General features: G+C 41.0%; 1 long non-coding RNA gene across 1 annotated transcript; it reads left to right on the top strand.

Moving 5' to 3' along the window:
- Nucleotides 1–1,108: 1,108 nt before the first annotated feature.
- LOC148757829 (uncharacterized) lies at nucleotides 1,109–12,163 on the top strand. Its single transcript, XR_016021629.1, has 4 exons — nucleotides 1,109–1,170; nucleotides 4,844–5,010; nucleotides 10,330–10,402; nucleotides 11,985–12,163. It is a non-coding gene; the product is annotated as an uncharacterized LOC148757829 (long non-coding RNA).
- The last annotated feature ends 2,824 nt before the right edge of the window (nucleotides 12,164–14,987 follow it).

Here is a 14,987-nt window from a genome sequence, read left to right on the forward strand (position 1 = left end):
AGAACGTATTCAAAGCAAATCATAATACGTATATGCAAAGCACAATATTTCTCTTACCTCACTCATCTGGGTTAATCTCTTTTCCTGGTGTCTAGTTAAATCCTGCTCATTTTAGGGTGCTCTTGGTTGTGGTTACGGGTGGGGGGTGTCAAAATGACTTCAATAGCACAGGACAATTTTCTGGTTCATATGACCAAAAAGTCCAGAGATAACTAATTTTAGGAGAGACTTCATCTGGTTAGTGGAGATAAGAGCAAGCATTGCTTCCTTTCCGTTTCTCCACTCCAGTTGTTCAGCATTGGCTCCATTGTTGGCAAGGTCCTCCCGTAGTGGTCCCCAAATCATTGCCATTGGCCACTGAGGGTGCATGCTTCCTTTTCTAGTTCACAAAAAGCCAGGAAGAGTGCATGAAATAAAAGCCCTGACTCTTGTCTAATTGGGTCCCGTCAAGTCCAGTGGTTGTTCTACGGGCAGGCAGAAGAGTTTCCACCCATGTATTTCGAACACATAGAGTTTAGTATTGAAACAAGCCCCACCCCTAGACCCAGGGGTCAGGTCAACTTACCTAAAATAGATGATCTGCCTGAGAGAGGAGTCACGTGGTAGGCATTGCGTGCCCTCCTCAGATTTATGGTTATTGCCAAATTCTGTACAAATTGGATTCTAATCTATGAACTCCTGCCAATAGCAAATGAGAGTTGCCATTCTGCCACATCCTCACCAGCACTGGGTATTTTTAAAAACTTATTTACGTTAATGCGAAAAGGTATGAAATGTAATCTAATTATATTTATAGGCCATTCTTGTCTCCTTTTTTCATAAGCTGCCAGTTTCAATAATTTGCCTGTTCCGTAACTAGGTTGTTTTTCCTCTTTGTATTTATGTTTTCTACTGACTTTTACTCAATGACATGTCTCGTTAGTCATTTTTACCAGCCTGTGTCTTTCCACGTTGATGTTGTTGTTATGCAGATGCCTGGGATTTCAAGGTGTCCAAAGTTAATCAATCTTTTCCTTTATGATTTGGTCTTTTTGTGCCTTTTTAAAAAATTCCTTTTCTAGCCACAGACAATAAAAGTATTCTCCTATATCATCTTCTAAATTTTAAAGTTTTGTTGTTTGCCTTTAGGTCCTTAATTCACCTGGAATTTGTTTTCGTAAATGGTGTGAGGTAAGGGCCTTATTTATTTATGTACTTACTTATTGCCATTTGAATGGTCAGTTTTCTAGTACTATTTATTGACTGGCCCATTCATTCTTGATTTTCGTCCATTTATAAATGAGTGGAAACTGAGCCTCTGTATTCAATTCATTCATTTTATTTTGTGCTTTCTAACTTCCTTCTTCTCTTTGCTTTGTTTTCCTCCCTTCCTGCCTTCTTTCCGATTGACATGACTGTCTTGATTCTGACCCCTGTCTTGATGCTCCAGTGATTTAAAAGTTCTTAATGTGCTGTTCTTTAGAGAGTATCCTTAACTTCAGCACGCTCCACTTTGGTTTAACAGTGTCAAAGTTTACAAAATACTGGGGGTGCCAAAAAAAAACATGTATCCAAGTGGACACTTTGGTCAGCGTTGCTCAAGCAGTAGTTCACTGTAATCAGAAGTGTCTGGACGCTGATGGGAACCACTTTGAGCACCTCTTGTCATTGCAGAAGTCAAACGTGACTTATATTCATTCATCTTTTGTTATCCGTATATATTGAGTATTACAATTTTAACACAGTTTTCCTTTCTTAAAATGTGTATATATTTTTTTGGCACCCTCTGTAGTTGCTTATCCCAAAACATAATCATTTTAATCACATGGGAATTCCTATCACCCCTTTTTACCTTTTGTGGTATTGATCAGTAGTATTTTAATTCTATCTTGCTCGCAACACTTGAATTAGTAATCATCTTGCTGTTTTCAAGTCATGTCTTATGTGTTTTATCTTCATGATTCTCAATGTATTTGCTCATTATTGCTCCTTGTGTTCTTTTTCTTCATCCTTGTAGCATTTTGCAAATATCATTTCACTGATTTTCAGCATCCTTTGCTACAGTCAATCTAATTGTTGTATGTTCTTAGATATTTGTCTTTTCTCTGCGCTTGCTTTTAAAATCGTCTCTCTGTTTGGTGGTCTGTATTTCTCCATTATGTGTCTAATTGAAGTTTGTGTTTTTTTAGTATCCTCAGAATTCAGTGTGCTGTTTTATTCTGACGGGTACTATCTTTCTTTTAGTTGTGATACTTCTAAGACACGGTCATTTATTTTTTTTTACATTTGTGATTATAATTTTCAAAATTGAGAAATATCTTTTTTATTTTATTAAATGTATTGGGGGTGACAATGATTAATAAAATGATATAGTTTTCAAGTGTACAATTCTATTATACATCATCTGTATATTGTATTGTGTGTTCATCACCCAGAGTCAAGTCTCCTTTCGTCAATATATATTTGACACCATTTTTCCTCTTCTACCACCCCCCCTTCCCCTTCCCTTCTGGTAACCACTAAATTGTTATCTGTGTCTATGAGTTTTTGTTTGTTTGTCTTATTTGTTCATTTGTTGCTTTCAGTTTTATATCCCACATATGAGTGAAATCATATGGTTCTGGACTTTTGCTTTCTGGCTTATTTCACTTGGCATGATGTTCTTAAGCCATAAGAAAAGATGAAATACTGCCATTTGCAACAACATGGATGGATTCTGAAAATATCATGCCATAATCTTTTAAAATAGTACTTTCTTCCTTTTCTCTACTCTCTGTTTTTTTTATCACTTACTAGATACATGTTGAACAAACATATTGTATCCTTTATATCTCTTAACCTTTCTTTCATATTTTTTATGTCTTCATTTTTACTGAATCACATTTAGGTAATTTCTTTAGATCTGTATCCACTAATTCTTTCTTCTTCTGTACCTAGTTTGCTGTTTAATCCTTCCATTGAGGTCCCCACCCCACCCCGCCCTGAATTACATTCTTTCATCTTGAGGAATTTCTCTCTCTCTCTCTCTCTCTCTCTCTCTCTCTCTCTCTCTCTCTCTGTTATAAAATGAACCTATTCTTCCTTCACTTGGGTCATAATTTTTTTTTACTTCTTTTTAATATGTTAAGATTGTTTTCTTTTTTAACTTTATAGCCCCTCTCAGATTATGTTATTATATTGAATTCTTGGTATGCTATCTCTCCAATGATTATATTTGCTAGATTGGTATATTTTTCCTCGTATGGTTTATAATTGGGGATTGTGAGCCCAACTTTAGTGGAGGTTATTTCTTTTATTGTTGGAATCATACAGGCCAAATTGTGAAATTTTACATTTTCTTCCATACTGGCATTTATTTTGTTCGTGGATCTGTAACTAATTTTTATATCAGTAACTCTGTTTGGAATTCCTATGCCACCTGGGAACTATAAACTCAAACATCATAACCTCAAGTGGCATAGCTTTAAGTTTTTATTTCCCATGCAAGACATTTCTTCTCCACCCAGAGCTCTGTGAATGTACGTGGAACCCCTTACAAGATGCTGTATCTGCAAGATACAAGTTTCACCTCTGCACTGTCCTCAGGCTCAAGCTTTGATGTGCTGTCACATGTGGGGCATTCAAACCTCAGCCATCAACCATAAAAGCCTATCCTATATCCAGTATCCATTCACAAGTTGCCACAATGTCAGCTCAGGTATTTCTTGCCATGGCAAATTTGAGATTCTTCTTAATTTAGGGTATTTAATTGAGCTTTTGTCTTTGACCTTGTCATTAAAAGTTAAATCTCAAAGTATATCTCTCTTATTTATCTAGTTAACTAGCTAGCGACGTCTCCTGGGTGAGTTCCTCATGAGCTTGGATTTCTGCTTGTTTATTCATTAGATAATGAACACAATTATTGGTGAGTTCTAACAATCTTACAATCAGGGATACTAGTAAGTAATACATATTCTGAGCTCCAGTTTTCTCATCTAAAACAAGTGATACCAACCCCAACCTCTTAGATGTGTTATGCAGGGGAAATAAAATAATTCATGAAATTTAAAAAAAAAGGACAGCACAATGTCTGATGTGTAACAGCAACAAAACAACTAACAAAAGCAGAGGGAAAAATATCCTCAACACATGCTATTAGTATTATTTGGAAATTTGGTAAATCAGTATATGAGTAAATGAGAGAACCTTAGCAATTCACCCATTAAGGTTTCTGCATCCCAGATTCTGCAAAGCAGAGTTCTCTCAATATGGAAGCAACGGGATTTCATTCTCTAAATGTGGGCCTCTGCTGGTATGTGGGCCCTAGAGAACATCCAAGTCTAGTTGCCTGACCTTGGGATTCAGGTAGTATTTCCTAGCTTCCCTCCACACCTCCTGGTGAGGCGTGCTAGAATTAGACACAATTACATCCTACCTCCTTGGGAATACTGTTACTGCCACATAATTTGCCATGCCTCTTGCACATAATCATAGTGGCATATTTTCTAATACACAAGTCTCAGGGTAGAGAACTAAAGTCGTGGAGTAAAAGCAGGTTAATACCATATTAAGGCTAAAGATTTGAATGAGGCAGCTCTTTTGAGGAGATCTAAAAAACCACTTCCCACTGAAAATGTGTGATACTCAGGTTGCACTCTAAGTGTTACGAGCTCATCAAATGTTTCCACTCTGTGGGCCTCACCTAGGTTAAATTGTTCAAGTGTGCTTTCAAGTGAACTCTTCTCCAGAGCAGAGGGGAAAGTAGGATTGGTGTCTCATAAAGTGTGTCTTGCTTGGGAAATGGAAATGAGGCTAGGTGTCCAGGGGTGGGGGAAGTCAGAGCCCAGGACAGGTTGTGACTTTCTCTTTTTGGTTTCTCCCACAGTGTCCCCGGCAGCCATTCGATGTGACCTCTGTTCAAAGATATGAGCAACGGCTGGAAGAAATGTGAGAGAACCGGTGAGGTATAGTCTTGAGAAGCGATTGGAAAAAGACGTGACAGATTCCCTCTCATATCTGTACGGTGCTTGAGTGGAAGTAGACTCTTTGGGGGTGAGTCAAAAACTCAAAAAAGTATATGCCATCATTATTAAGACATTATTTTTTGCACACCTGCTCTGTACCAGGCTCAGTGCAGATGATGGAAATACTAGTGGATATTTAGTACAGGTGAATATAATACGCCCCGTGTACAAGGTGATTTATTTTTATTATCTCGCTTAACTTTCGCAGTACTGCAAGGCCTCCTATCCTTAAGAACTATATTATATTGCTTCCCAGTTGCTGGAAAGCAGAATTTCACTCCACATGGAAGGCTCTTTGATTTAATTGACAACAAACAGACTTTGTAGCTAGATAAACCTAGGTTTATTTTCCAAGTCTGCCACTTATTAACTTGGTTACTATAATCAACTTAATTCAAATTATCTTAGACTCAATCTGTTCACACATAAAATGGGCTAATAATAACTGCTTCGTGGGCTACTCGTAGGAATAAAATGAGATGTATTTACATAAAGCATATTAGAAGTTACCATTTACTGAGCCCTTTTTTGTGCTAGACATGTGCTAGGCTATTTATAAACACTTTATTTAATCCTCACAATATCTCTTCTAAAGTACAAAGAAGTCCAATTTCCTTTAAAGAAACTAAGGGTCATAAAGATGCGTGCTTTGCCCAAAGCCATACAACTATTGAGTGTCCTGTTGGCATTCCAAGTCCAGCTGTCTTACTCTTAACACTGTCCTTTAAAGGATTAGGAAAGCCTGACAAATAGCAGAAATACTTCCCATTTTTAGAGGTTTTGAAGAATGTTGGCTTTGAAGTGTTTCCTGCATTGCAAAAGAGGTTGGAGGGCAGGGGGAGTTTCTAAAGTCCCTTCCACCTCAGATTTCCCAAACCACTAGGTAGAAAATAAGTGTGTGTTGACAAAATTTGGCCCCAGTATGAGGCATAGCCACAGTTTCCTGCATGGCCCATGGTGGTCACTTACTTCTGCTCAATTTTCATAAAGAAGACCCCTTAGGCCAATCTCAGACCCTGTTCCTTAGACTTTTGATCTTTGGATTGGTTTCGATCACCTTCCCGTGTCATTTACTCACTCACCATTAATCTCTACCCACACTTTTAACATCACCTTCTGGAAACTTCCACCATGCTCAACACTTGATGTCTAATTTCTCCTCAGCTAGAGGTCCTCTCTGGCCCTGGTCACTGCATCTTCCAAAACCATATCCCTGAAGCACAATGAACATGGCCCCATTCACTCGCTCACATTGTTATTTCTTACCATTCTGGCATCCTTGTATCCCTCGTCTATGTCACTAGGGGAGGAGGGGCTAATAACCGAAGGTGCAGAGTTATCCCAACCTCCACCTTCACTCAAGAAATACGTGTCAGGAAAACCTGCTCACCACAAAATGACTTCCTTTCAGGTCCACAGACTTCCCTCACAGTGTGTGCACCTAGAAGCTGTATTACAAGGTTTAAGTTACAGGTAACCTGCCTGATATTTCTGTCAGGTTTGATTTGGCTTCAGAAGAAACAAATGTCTTTAAATGTGAGTGGTGTAAAAAAGAAAACAGACTATCTCCCTTCACTTGGGGGAGACTCGAGGTGAAGACCTGGAAGGGACATTGAAAATCTTCTATCTAAATACTTCTTTTTGCAACTGTGGAAACTGATGACCAGAGAGAGACGCACCCTCATCTGAGTGTCTCACCCTTAATATCCTACTTATTCTGCTTGACTTTTTCTCTGCCCCACACATATCTATACACACACACACACACACACGCTGTTGCTTAAATTATTCCATCTAAAAATTCATTTGGATAAATAAGTAAACCTCGGGTCTTAAAAATGTGACTATTTCATGGAGGATTAAACCATACATCAGACTTTCTTTTTTTAATTAGATGGATTTTCTCAGTTGAGCACAGTACCGTGGAAAGAAAAGACACTTTTGCATTTATCTGACTTTGGTTTGAAATGACTCTCTTATTTATTCACTATGTGACCTTGAGTGACTTATTTCACAACTTTAGGTCTCATTTGACTCTTCTGAAGAGGAAGCAGTGTCTCTCTTCCTTACAGGACTGCTGAAACAAGTTTCTGTAGTTGAAAGTTCCTATCCTCTAGCTGGCACATAGTAGGGTCTTCAGTAAATATGAGTGAAGAAAAGAGGTTTTAGTAAGTGCTGTGGTGAGGTGAAATGAAGTAAACAGGCAAGAGATCAACCAACCCTCAACAACAGACCCATATTTGGGCTAACCACACCCAAGTTCAGAGCAGCACACAAGTAAAACACACCAAAGGAATAAAAACATAACTTGACCTCCAGGTAATGGATGTATTTCTCAAATCCAAAGGAGCAGGCTTGCTCGGCTTCACACCATGGGAACGTCTCCCTTGTGGGGCAGTGGACACCCCTGCCAAGGTCCCTTCTGGATCTGCAGAACCAGGCTCTGTGGGCGAAGGAGACCATCGGGGCTGTCCCCGAGGCTGGAGGCTGAAGGCACAGCAGGAGGGCCGTTTCCTCTTCAGGAGCCTGGGAATCCTAGCCATTGCCCCAGGGGAGGTCACTGGCCGCCTTAGCCCCAGTGATCTGAGTTGGGATGAGCCATATCTAGTTCCAGTAAAACCCACAGAATGTTCTGAACTTGTGACTAAGCCTGAGCTAAATAAACAACCTTCACCCATCCACCTCAAGAGGATTGGTGATATGTGGTGTGGCCTAGTAATCTCTTTTCTCAAAAAAAAAAAAGAAAAAGAAAAAGAAAGAAAAATGAAAGCGCCATGAGACTGTACTTTGTTGTTTCAACATTCTTTTAACAATTCCTTGTGCGGCCCCTGTGTCATGCCAATCATTGTATTAGGAGCTCTGCCAAATGGGAGTGTTACTGACCGTGTGCTCTGAAGCCCAGGCCTCCTCAGGGCCACCCTTGGGGACAAGTGAGGAGCTGAGGAGACCGTGGCTGTCTGCTGCTCCCTCCAGTCAGCCAGAAGAGCTTCCATTTGGTCTATTTCATTTGATTGGCCTTCTTCATAATATTTTATGGCAAAGGTAAAAATGTTTAAAAGTCCTGCACTTTTTAAAAGTATGCACACAGAATCTAGGACAATGGTATTCAGGTAAGGGGATGATGGGCATATTGTCTAGAGCTAAAGAGAGAGAAAGAAAAGGAAAAACAGCTGATATATATTTTGTATTGGGTGCCAGCCACTGTTTTCAGTTATTCCTCACCTGACCCTAGAAGTGAGTTCTATTATTAGCCCCATTTTAGAGAGGCAGGAACTGAGACCCAGAGAATTCGAGGAAATTTGATCAAGTCAGGTGGTCAACAAATGCTCCTATTTCGTCCCAGGAGCATGGAGGTTAGAGGGTGTGGTCTTCACTGCCACTCCATGCGGACTCCTCCCCCACCAGATCCTGGGCTCAGCTTCTTGTCTCCATCCTGGACTTCGTCATATGCAATCTCTGCTCAAATGTTCCCTCCTCAAGGGGGGCCTTCTCTGACTGCCCCATCGAAAATAGAGCCCCTCTGGTCAGCCTGGTTCTCCTTTCCTCTGCTCCATTTTCTTTCTGAGCCTTCCTCCCAAACTGATAAATACTGCCCATGTATTTGTTGATGGTCTTTGGCCTGTGGCCCCCACCCCAGATGTCAGTTCCTGGAGATCAGGGCCTTTGTCAACTTCTAGATCATGGTCCATCTCTGACGACTGAATTAGAAAAACGCCGTGTGGAAATAAGTATATAAAGCGGTATAAGAGTTGAAGAGAGTAAGATCCGGATGGGGAAAGGCAATATGGTATAGATTGCTGAACGCAGAATGCAGGGTCAGACAGCTTCAGTTGGAATCACAGCTTCTGGTCACTCAATTAGCTGTATGACCATAAGCAAGTCCTTGTTTCCTCATTTGGAATAGGGGTCCTTACCTCAGACTCTGTGCTGTTGTGCAGATTAGATGAGATAGGATGCGTCAGGAAATGCTCTTTATTGTTTTCTTAATAGGTGTTTTCCCCCTAGAGATAGTCCTGGGAACATAGCTAAGCACATAGTAAATACTCAATAAATAGATGATGGATGATGGAATGCCGGGTCATAGTTAATAATCAAAGAGGCCATACTGTGTTAAGAAAAAGGAGCAACAGGACCAACTAGACCCAATTCTGCCATATAACTAGCTGTGCACCCCTGGACAAATTGCCTTGCCTCTTGGGTCCATGTTTCCTCCTGGATAAAATAAGAGAGTTGAACAGAATGATGTATAAGTTGCCTTTCATCTCTGAAATCTATGAAATTGAAAACATCCCACAGTTGGATTTCCAGTAGCAAACCAGCCCACCCCAATTGTTTTCAGGAAGCTGGAATGATCTATTATGTTTTTTTTATTTTTTTATTTGCTTCCTGGTTTCCAGTTCAAATAAGAATTCTTCACACTAGTCACAGCAGAGAATAAAGTCGGTGCCTTGGCCAATGGATAACAATATTTACAATGGACAATTAATTCAGTCTCTTATCGGGGTCTCTGAAGGCTCCTTCTGGATGGTGAGCCCCTTGACTAGGCTGAAGGAATTCCATCACCCCTTGTATGTGCCCTGGCTGAATGGGAAATGAACGAGATGTGTCGAGGTTGTCTTGGAGACTTCTGTTCCAAAGTCCACCTTGGAGAGAGCTCAGTGGTTTTGTTTCTGTTCCATGGGAAGGGTCATTGTTTCTTTTGACGTGCTGATTTATTGGAAGAGGCTGCTGCCAAGGATTTTGCAGGTTTAGACAGTCATATTGGTGATCTGATGGGAAAGTTCTATGTTCTTAACCATCATTCCCTTAGCCAGCATTTTCAAAACAACTGATGTTTTACCTTTGTCCTGTATTCAAAAACTACATGGCCATCATGACTTCGAAGAATTCAACAGTCATCCTTTTTGTGTATGAATTTGTATTCTATGGCTGGTGGACTAGCAAACACATCTCACTTAACAAAATATGGATTATCTGAAAACTCACTGTAAGTCTCACCTTTTCTTTGATATTTAAAAAAAAAATGAACAATATATAGCACAGCACGTTTTTGGTTTTTGAAGCATTTCACATTTATAATTTGATCCTCATAAAAGCTGCATGGAACTCGTATTACTACAGTTATTATTACAACATCATTTTTCATGTATAGAAGTTGAGTTTTTGCACGCCTTTACAACAAGCCTAAAGACACAGGTTAAACTGTGTCTTTTCTGACTCAACTCCATGGCTCAGAGTTGAAGGAGAGCAAAGGAGATTGGAAAAGAACCTTGGCAGAAATTCCTATGAAGGGCAAAACAAGAGACAGTGCTGTTTACAATATCCTGCCAACTTTCTCTCCCCACAGGGACACAGAAAATCTCTAGGAAAGGAGAAGGGACCTTAGTAACCAGCAACTTGCTTGCATAAATGCCAAGAAGGTAAGACCCAATCTGATTCCTGGCCCCATGGAAATTCCACAGGGTCATGGAGGAGGGAAGCTGGGAAGGGAGGTAGGGACCTGAAGACATCTGCTAAGGAGTCAGCTGGACTTAGGTTCAAAACCCAGGTGTGCCATCTGACAGCTTTGTGATTTCAAGCAAATGATTTCCTCTCTCTGTGCCTCCCTTTCTTCAGGGATAAATGAGGATCTCTCCCTCACAGACTCCGTATAGAATCAAATGTAGGAGGAAGGCTTGGACTCTGCAGGTCCGAGTCCCTAGAACCAAACAGTAGCTACAATTATGTGTAATGGTGAACATTTTATTTCACCTCACTGGACCACAATTTCTTTATGGATAAAGTAAGGTGGTTAGACTAGACGTAGTCCATTGTTTTCCTTCCAGCTCCATAAAGTACACGATTTATAACTGTATTCTATGGATAGAGAGGTAGGATTGTTAAGGATTTATAGAGTGACATGTCACTGATATGTGTTAAGGTGGATAGTAAGACCTTATGAGTGAATAGAAGGTACCTGTGGTCATTACGTCTCATTGATAACAAGGGTAATATTTTTAAAAGCTATCTTTTACTGAGCACCTGCTAAAATATATATTATCTCATTAATTCCCCATGAAAATCTTATGAAGCAGGTAATATCAGTTCATTCTGCATAAGTAGGGAGATTAAAGCTTAAATGGGTTAACTGACTTATTTAAAGCCACACAGGTCGTCTGTAGTGGCTTAAAGTGTGTTCCAACCCACTCTGGCTCTCGTACCCTTTGCACTTTCCATTCATGAAAATAGCTATTTAATCTGTATACGACCTTTCTTCTTCTTATTCCATGTTGGCTTCTCTTCCTATGTTCATCCCTCTTCCTAATAACAATGTAATGTATATTTAAATAAATGTACCCTCTGCTGCATTGTGTGCTATGGTAAGTGTGTGATCTATTATTACCTACTTAAATCTATGTCTTTATTGCATAATTCAGCATTTTAATATGCACTTGAAAATGTGTTTTGAGTCACTTCCCTGCAAAGGTCTGTATAAAATTACATTCGTTATTCTTCCTAAATGTAGACAAGTCATGGTTCAGGTGGCGCTAGAAAGTTCCTCCCCAGCACATTCCATCACCTTCCTTATTCTCTGTGACATTTATCAACACAGCAGTCAGACATTTGAAAGAAAGAAAAAAAAGTCACTTTCAATTCTGAAGCATTTAACTAACACTGAGCCAAATTCCGCAGTTGAAAAAGTCACTTTCTTGCTACAAATGACACATATTGCCTGTTGAAGCATAATCAGAAGCTATAAAGGCAACATACTAAGAGTCAGGGTATCGGAATTCTTAAATCTAATTGCTACGACTTTTGTTGCATCACGTTTACAACTCTGGTCATGTTATTCCAAATAATACATGACTCTCCATGTACCAAAATACAGAGGTTGTGGTGACATTCTCCTAGGTCCCCTTTGCCATCTCCATGTGTCATTTTTTCATCCTTGTGCAGAAGCTGTTTTCTAAGGCGCATGCATGTAACCTGCATATAACAGTATCTGTCCATGTTGCCTTTCAGCTGTCACCATGGCTGGCACTTTCCCATCTCACTTCCTTCAGTCACGGAGAAATCAAAGTCTTACTACCTGCTCCAGAGATAGTCATTTTGGGTGCTGGGGAGAGAGTCAACACTGTTTTAGGCTGAGGTCCCCCAGAAGCAGACCTGGAGATGAGAACTCAGATGCAAGTGACTCATGAAGGCGGTACTTCCAGGAGAATCTGGTAAAGAAATGGGAGGAGCAGGGCAAGAGGGAGAACTGAGGTCAAGTCTGGGGAGCGGAACTCCATCCTCACCCTACAGCGGAGGTCTGCTGTGTAGCCTCCATCCCAGAGCCCAGAAAGCTGGCTGTCACTGCTTCTCACACCTTTCAGTCATTGGCCAAGGGCCACTGGGTATAGGCAGGGAAGTTATACCTTCCCAGGGGCTGTCTGCGCAGGAGGGCAAAGCTGCTCCAGTAGCCTGAGGTCTATCATTCAGCAAGGAGATAAAGCCCGCTGAAGTGGGGCAGGGCTGGAGGAGATGGTAATATGACATCTGAGGAGCAAGAGTGCAGTACCAACAGTGTCCACTAGCCACAGCCACATGGATCAACCATCCAAACCCTAACAACGTAATAACTTAGTAGTTGTACTGATTTGCTAGGGACATCATAGCAAAGTACCACAAACTGGGTGGCTTCAACAACAGAAATGTATGCTCTCAGGATTCTGGAGGCCAGAAGTTCCAAATCAAGGTGTTAGCAGGGCTGGTTCCTTCCGAGGGCCGTAAGGGAACGGTCATTCCAGGGTCCTCTCCTTGACTTCTAGATAGCTGTCTTCTCCCTGTATGTCCTCCTCTTGCCTCCCCTCTATTCACCTCTCTATGTCCAAATTTTCCCTTTTTATAAGGACACTAGTCACCCACCCTATTCCGATAGGACCTCATCTTAACTAATGACATCTTCAATGACCCTATTTCCAAATACGATCATATTCTGAGGTTCTGACTTCAACATACGAATTTTAATGGAACACAATTTAACCTACAATAATACTCTTCCGTTTCAAAGACTTTATTAAAACCCAATCCAGTAACCCACTTCTATACCCACATTCTACTTCTTACATTCTGGAACTGGGGTCTGGAACCTTTAATACTTTGCTTTGTACCATATCGTCAGTCTTTGATGAACACAACACAACATAGGGTAGTTATAAAATAAAGGGTATGAGAAAATGCTTTGTCAGTTATAAACTCTTACATGAGTTTTAATTGCCATTGATTAACAATCCCCTCAAGAAATATGTATTGAGCTCCAAGCCTGTATTTAGCACATGTTCCCTGGTGTTTCTGATTTTAGAAAAACTCTGTAAGTACAGGATGGATTCAAGGAAGGAACAATAATTGCGAGTCCATTGTGGTGTTGTAAATTCAAAAGCAGAGGAGTTCAGATGAAGGAACCACTGAGGAGATGCTAGAAAAGAAATGTGAGTCACAACCCCAAGGGACAGTTGCACAGACTGGTGACTCATTCAGTACTGCCAGGTACATCATGGGGACAAAAGGCAGATCTCTTTTTTTTTTTCTTCTGCATCTAATACTATGGTGCATTCAAATTCTCTTCTATTGTATTCCTACACTGCTCCTGGTTCCCTAGTAACTGCCAGAAAAAAGCCAAACTCTTCAGCAAACACCCTTCATGACCTTGCCCCTGTGTGGTCTCCAGCCTTATATTTCCCCATTTCCCCCTCACACCCTTATTCACATCTTGTCAAGCCACTTGGAGCTGAGCTCCTTACCTTTGTTTCTTCCTATTATACCTGTTCTCCTCTCTTCCTGCAAAGTCCTTCCCCAGTGGACACCTGACAGGGCCCAAGCTGACGCTGAAAGAAGGAAGCCTGGCCTCCCCAGTGGAGACCCATTCTCTCCTGCTTTGATTCTACTCCTACGTTGTGTAAATCCTTCTATCATTATTCTCACAGCGGATTGCAATCATTTCTTACTGTGTGTCCCCGCCATTAAATCATAAACTTGAGGACAAGCATATGTTAGTTAGATTTACCTTTGTATCTGCAATTCTTAGCACGATATCTTCTACTTGAACGCAGTCAACAAGTATTTGTTAAATGAATAAATGCACGTAGACACAGACTAAATCAGATGCTGGGTAACACATTCCACCCCATCCTAGGGGGTCTTTCTGACACTGGAAAGTCGGTGTAGGAATCTTTGGAAACTATATTCCTGATTATTTTTTTAAGATTCTGAGAAATATGTGTATTTCTCAGATGTGCCCTCCTGTACTGCCCCCAGTCCTGTCATGCTGAGTGTTTGACCCTTAATTTAATTACCAGATACCTGCACACAGGAGCTCAGCTTCCAGAATACCCATGTCGGAAGATCAGGGTTTTCTGGCAGCTCCACCGTGTGTTCACACCAGCTGTGATAGAAGAGGTTCCCAGTGGAGGACAGACTGGTTATGAGTCAGACAAGCTCCCTCCTAGCTAATGAGCAGCTTCTCACAAGTGACAAGGAGACTATTCTGAGATGTTCTAAATTAAATTACAGTGGCCAGAGAATGAGAGAAAGTGGCACAACTGCTAGTCTGTTAATGGCTGCTGACCAGTTAGCAAAAGATTTCTCACATCCCTGATTGGCCTGATGGAATTTCAGATTCATTTCCAGGTGGCTATTTCCACAGATTATTTTAGCCAGGCACAATCTAACTCCAGGACCTCACATTCCCCCCTCTTGTTTACAAGGGGGCTTCCAAGATTACTGCCCCGAGCCAGTCCATAGACCTAGACATTTCTTTGTTTGGACTCTGCTATCCCAGAGCTGTCCGCCCCAATACCAACCCCCCCCAACCCCCCACTCAACCCCCCCATCCCCCCACCTCCCCAACCCCCCTCACCCCCCCACCGCCTTGTTTCACCTTCCCCTAGCCCTCTGCCTATATCTCATGTAAATTCTTTCAGACGACCTCTTCTTTGTTTCTTCCCCCTACTTGATGTATAAAAATGCTGGCAAAACTATGGGAGA

Source organism: Rhinolophus sinicus, chromosome 6 (assembly GCF_057876585.1).
Source record: "Rhinolophus sinicus isolate RSI-liver-muscle chromosome 6, RSI-T2T, whole genome shotgun sequence".
NCBI lineage: Eukaryota > Metazoa > Chordata > Mammalia > Chiroptera > Rhinolophidae > Rhinolophus > Rhinolophus sinicus.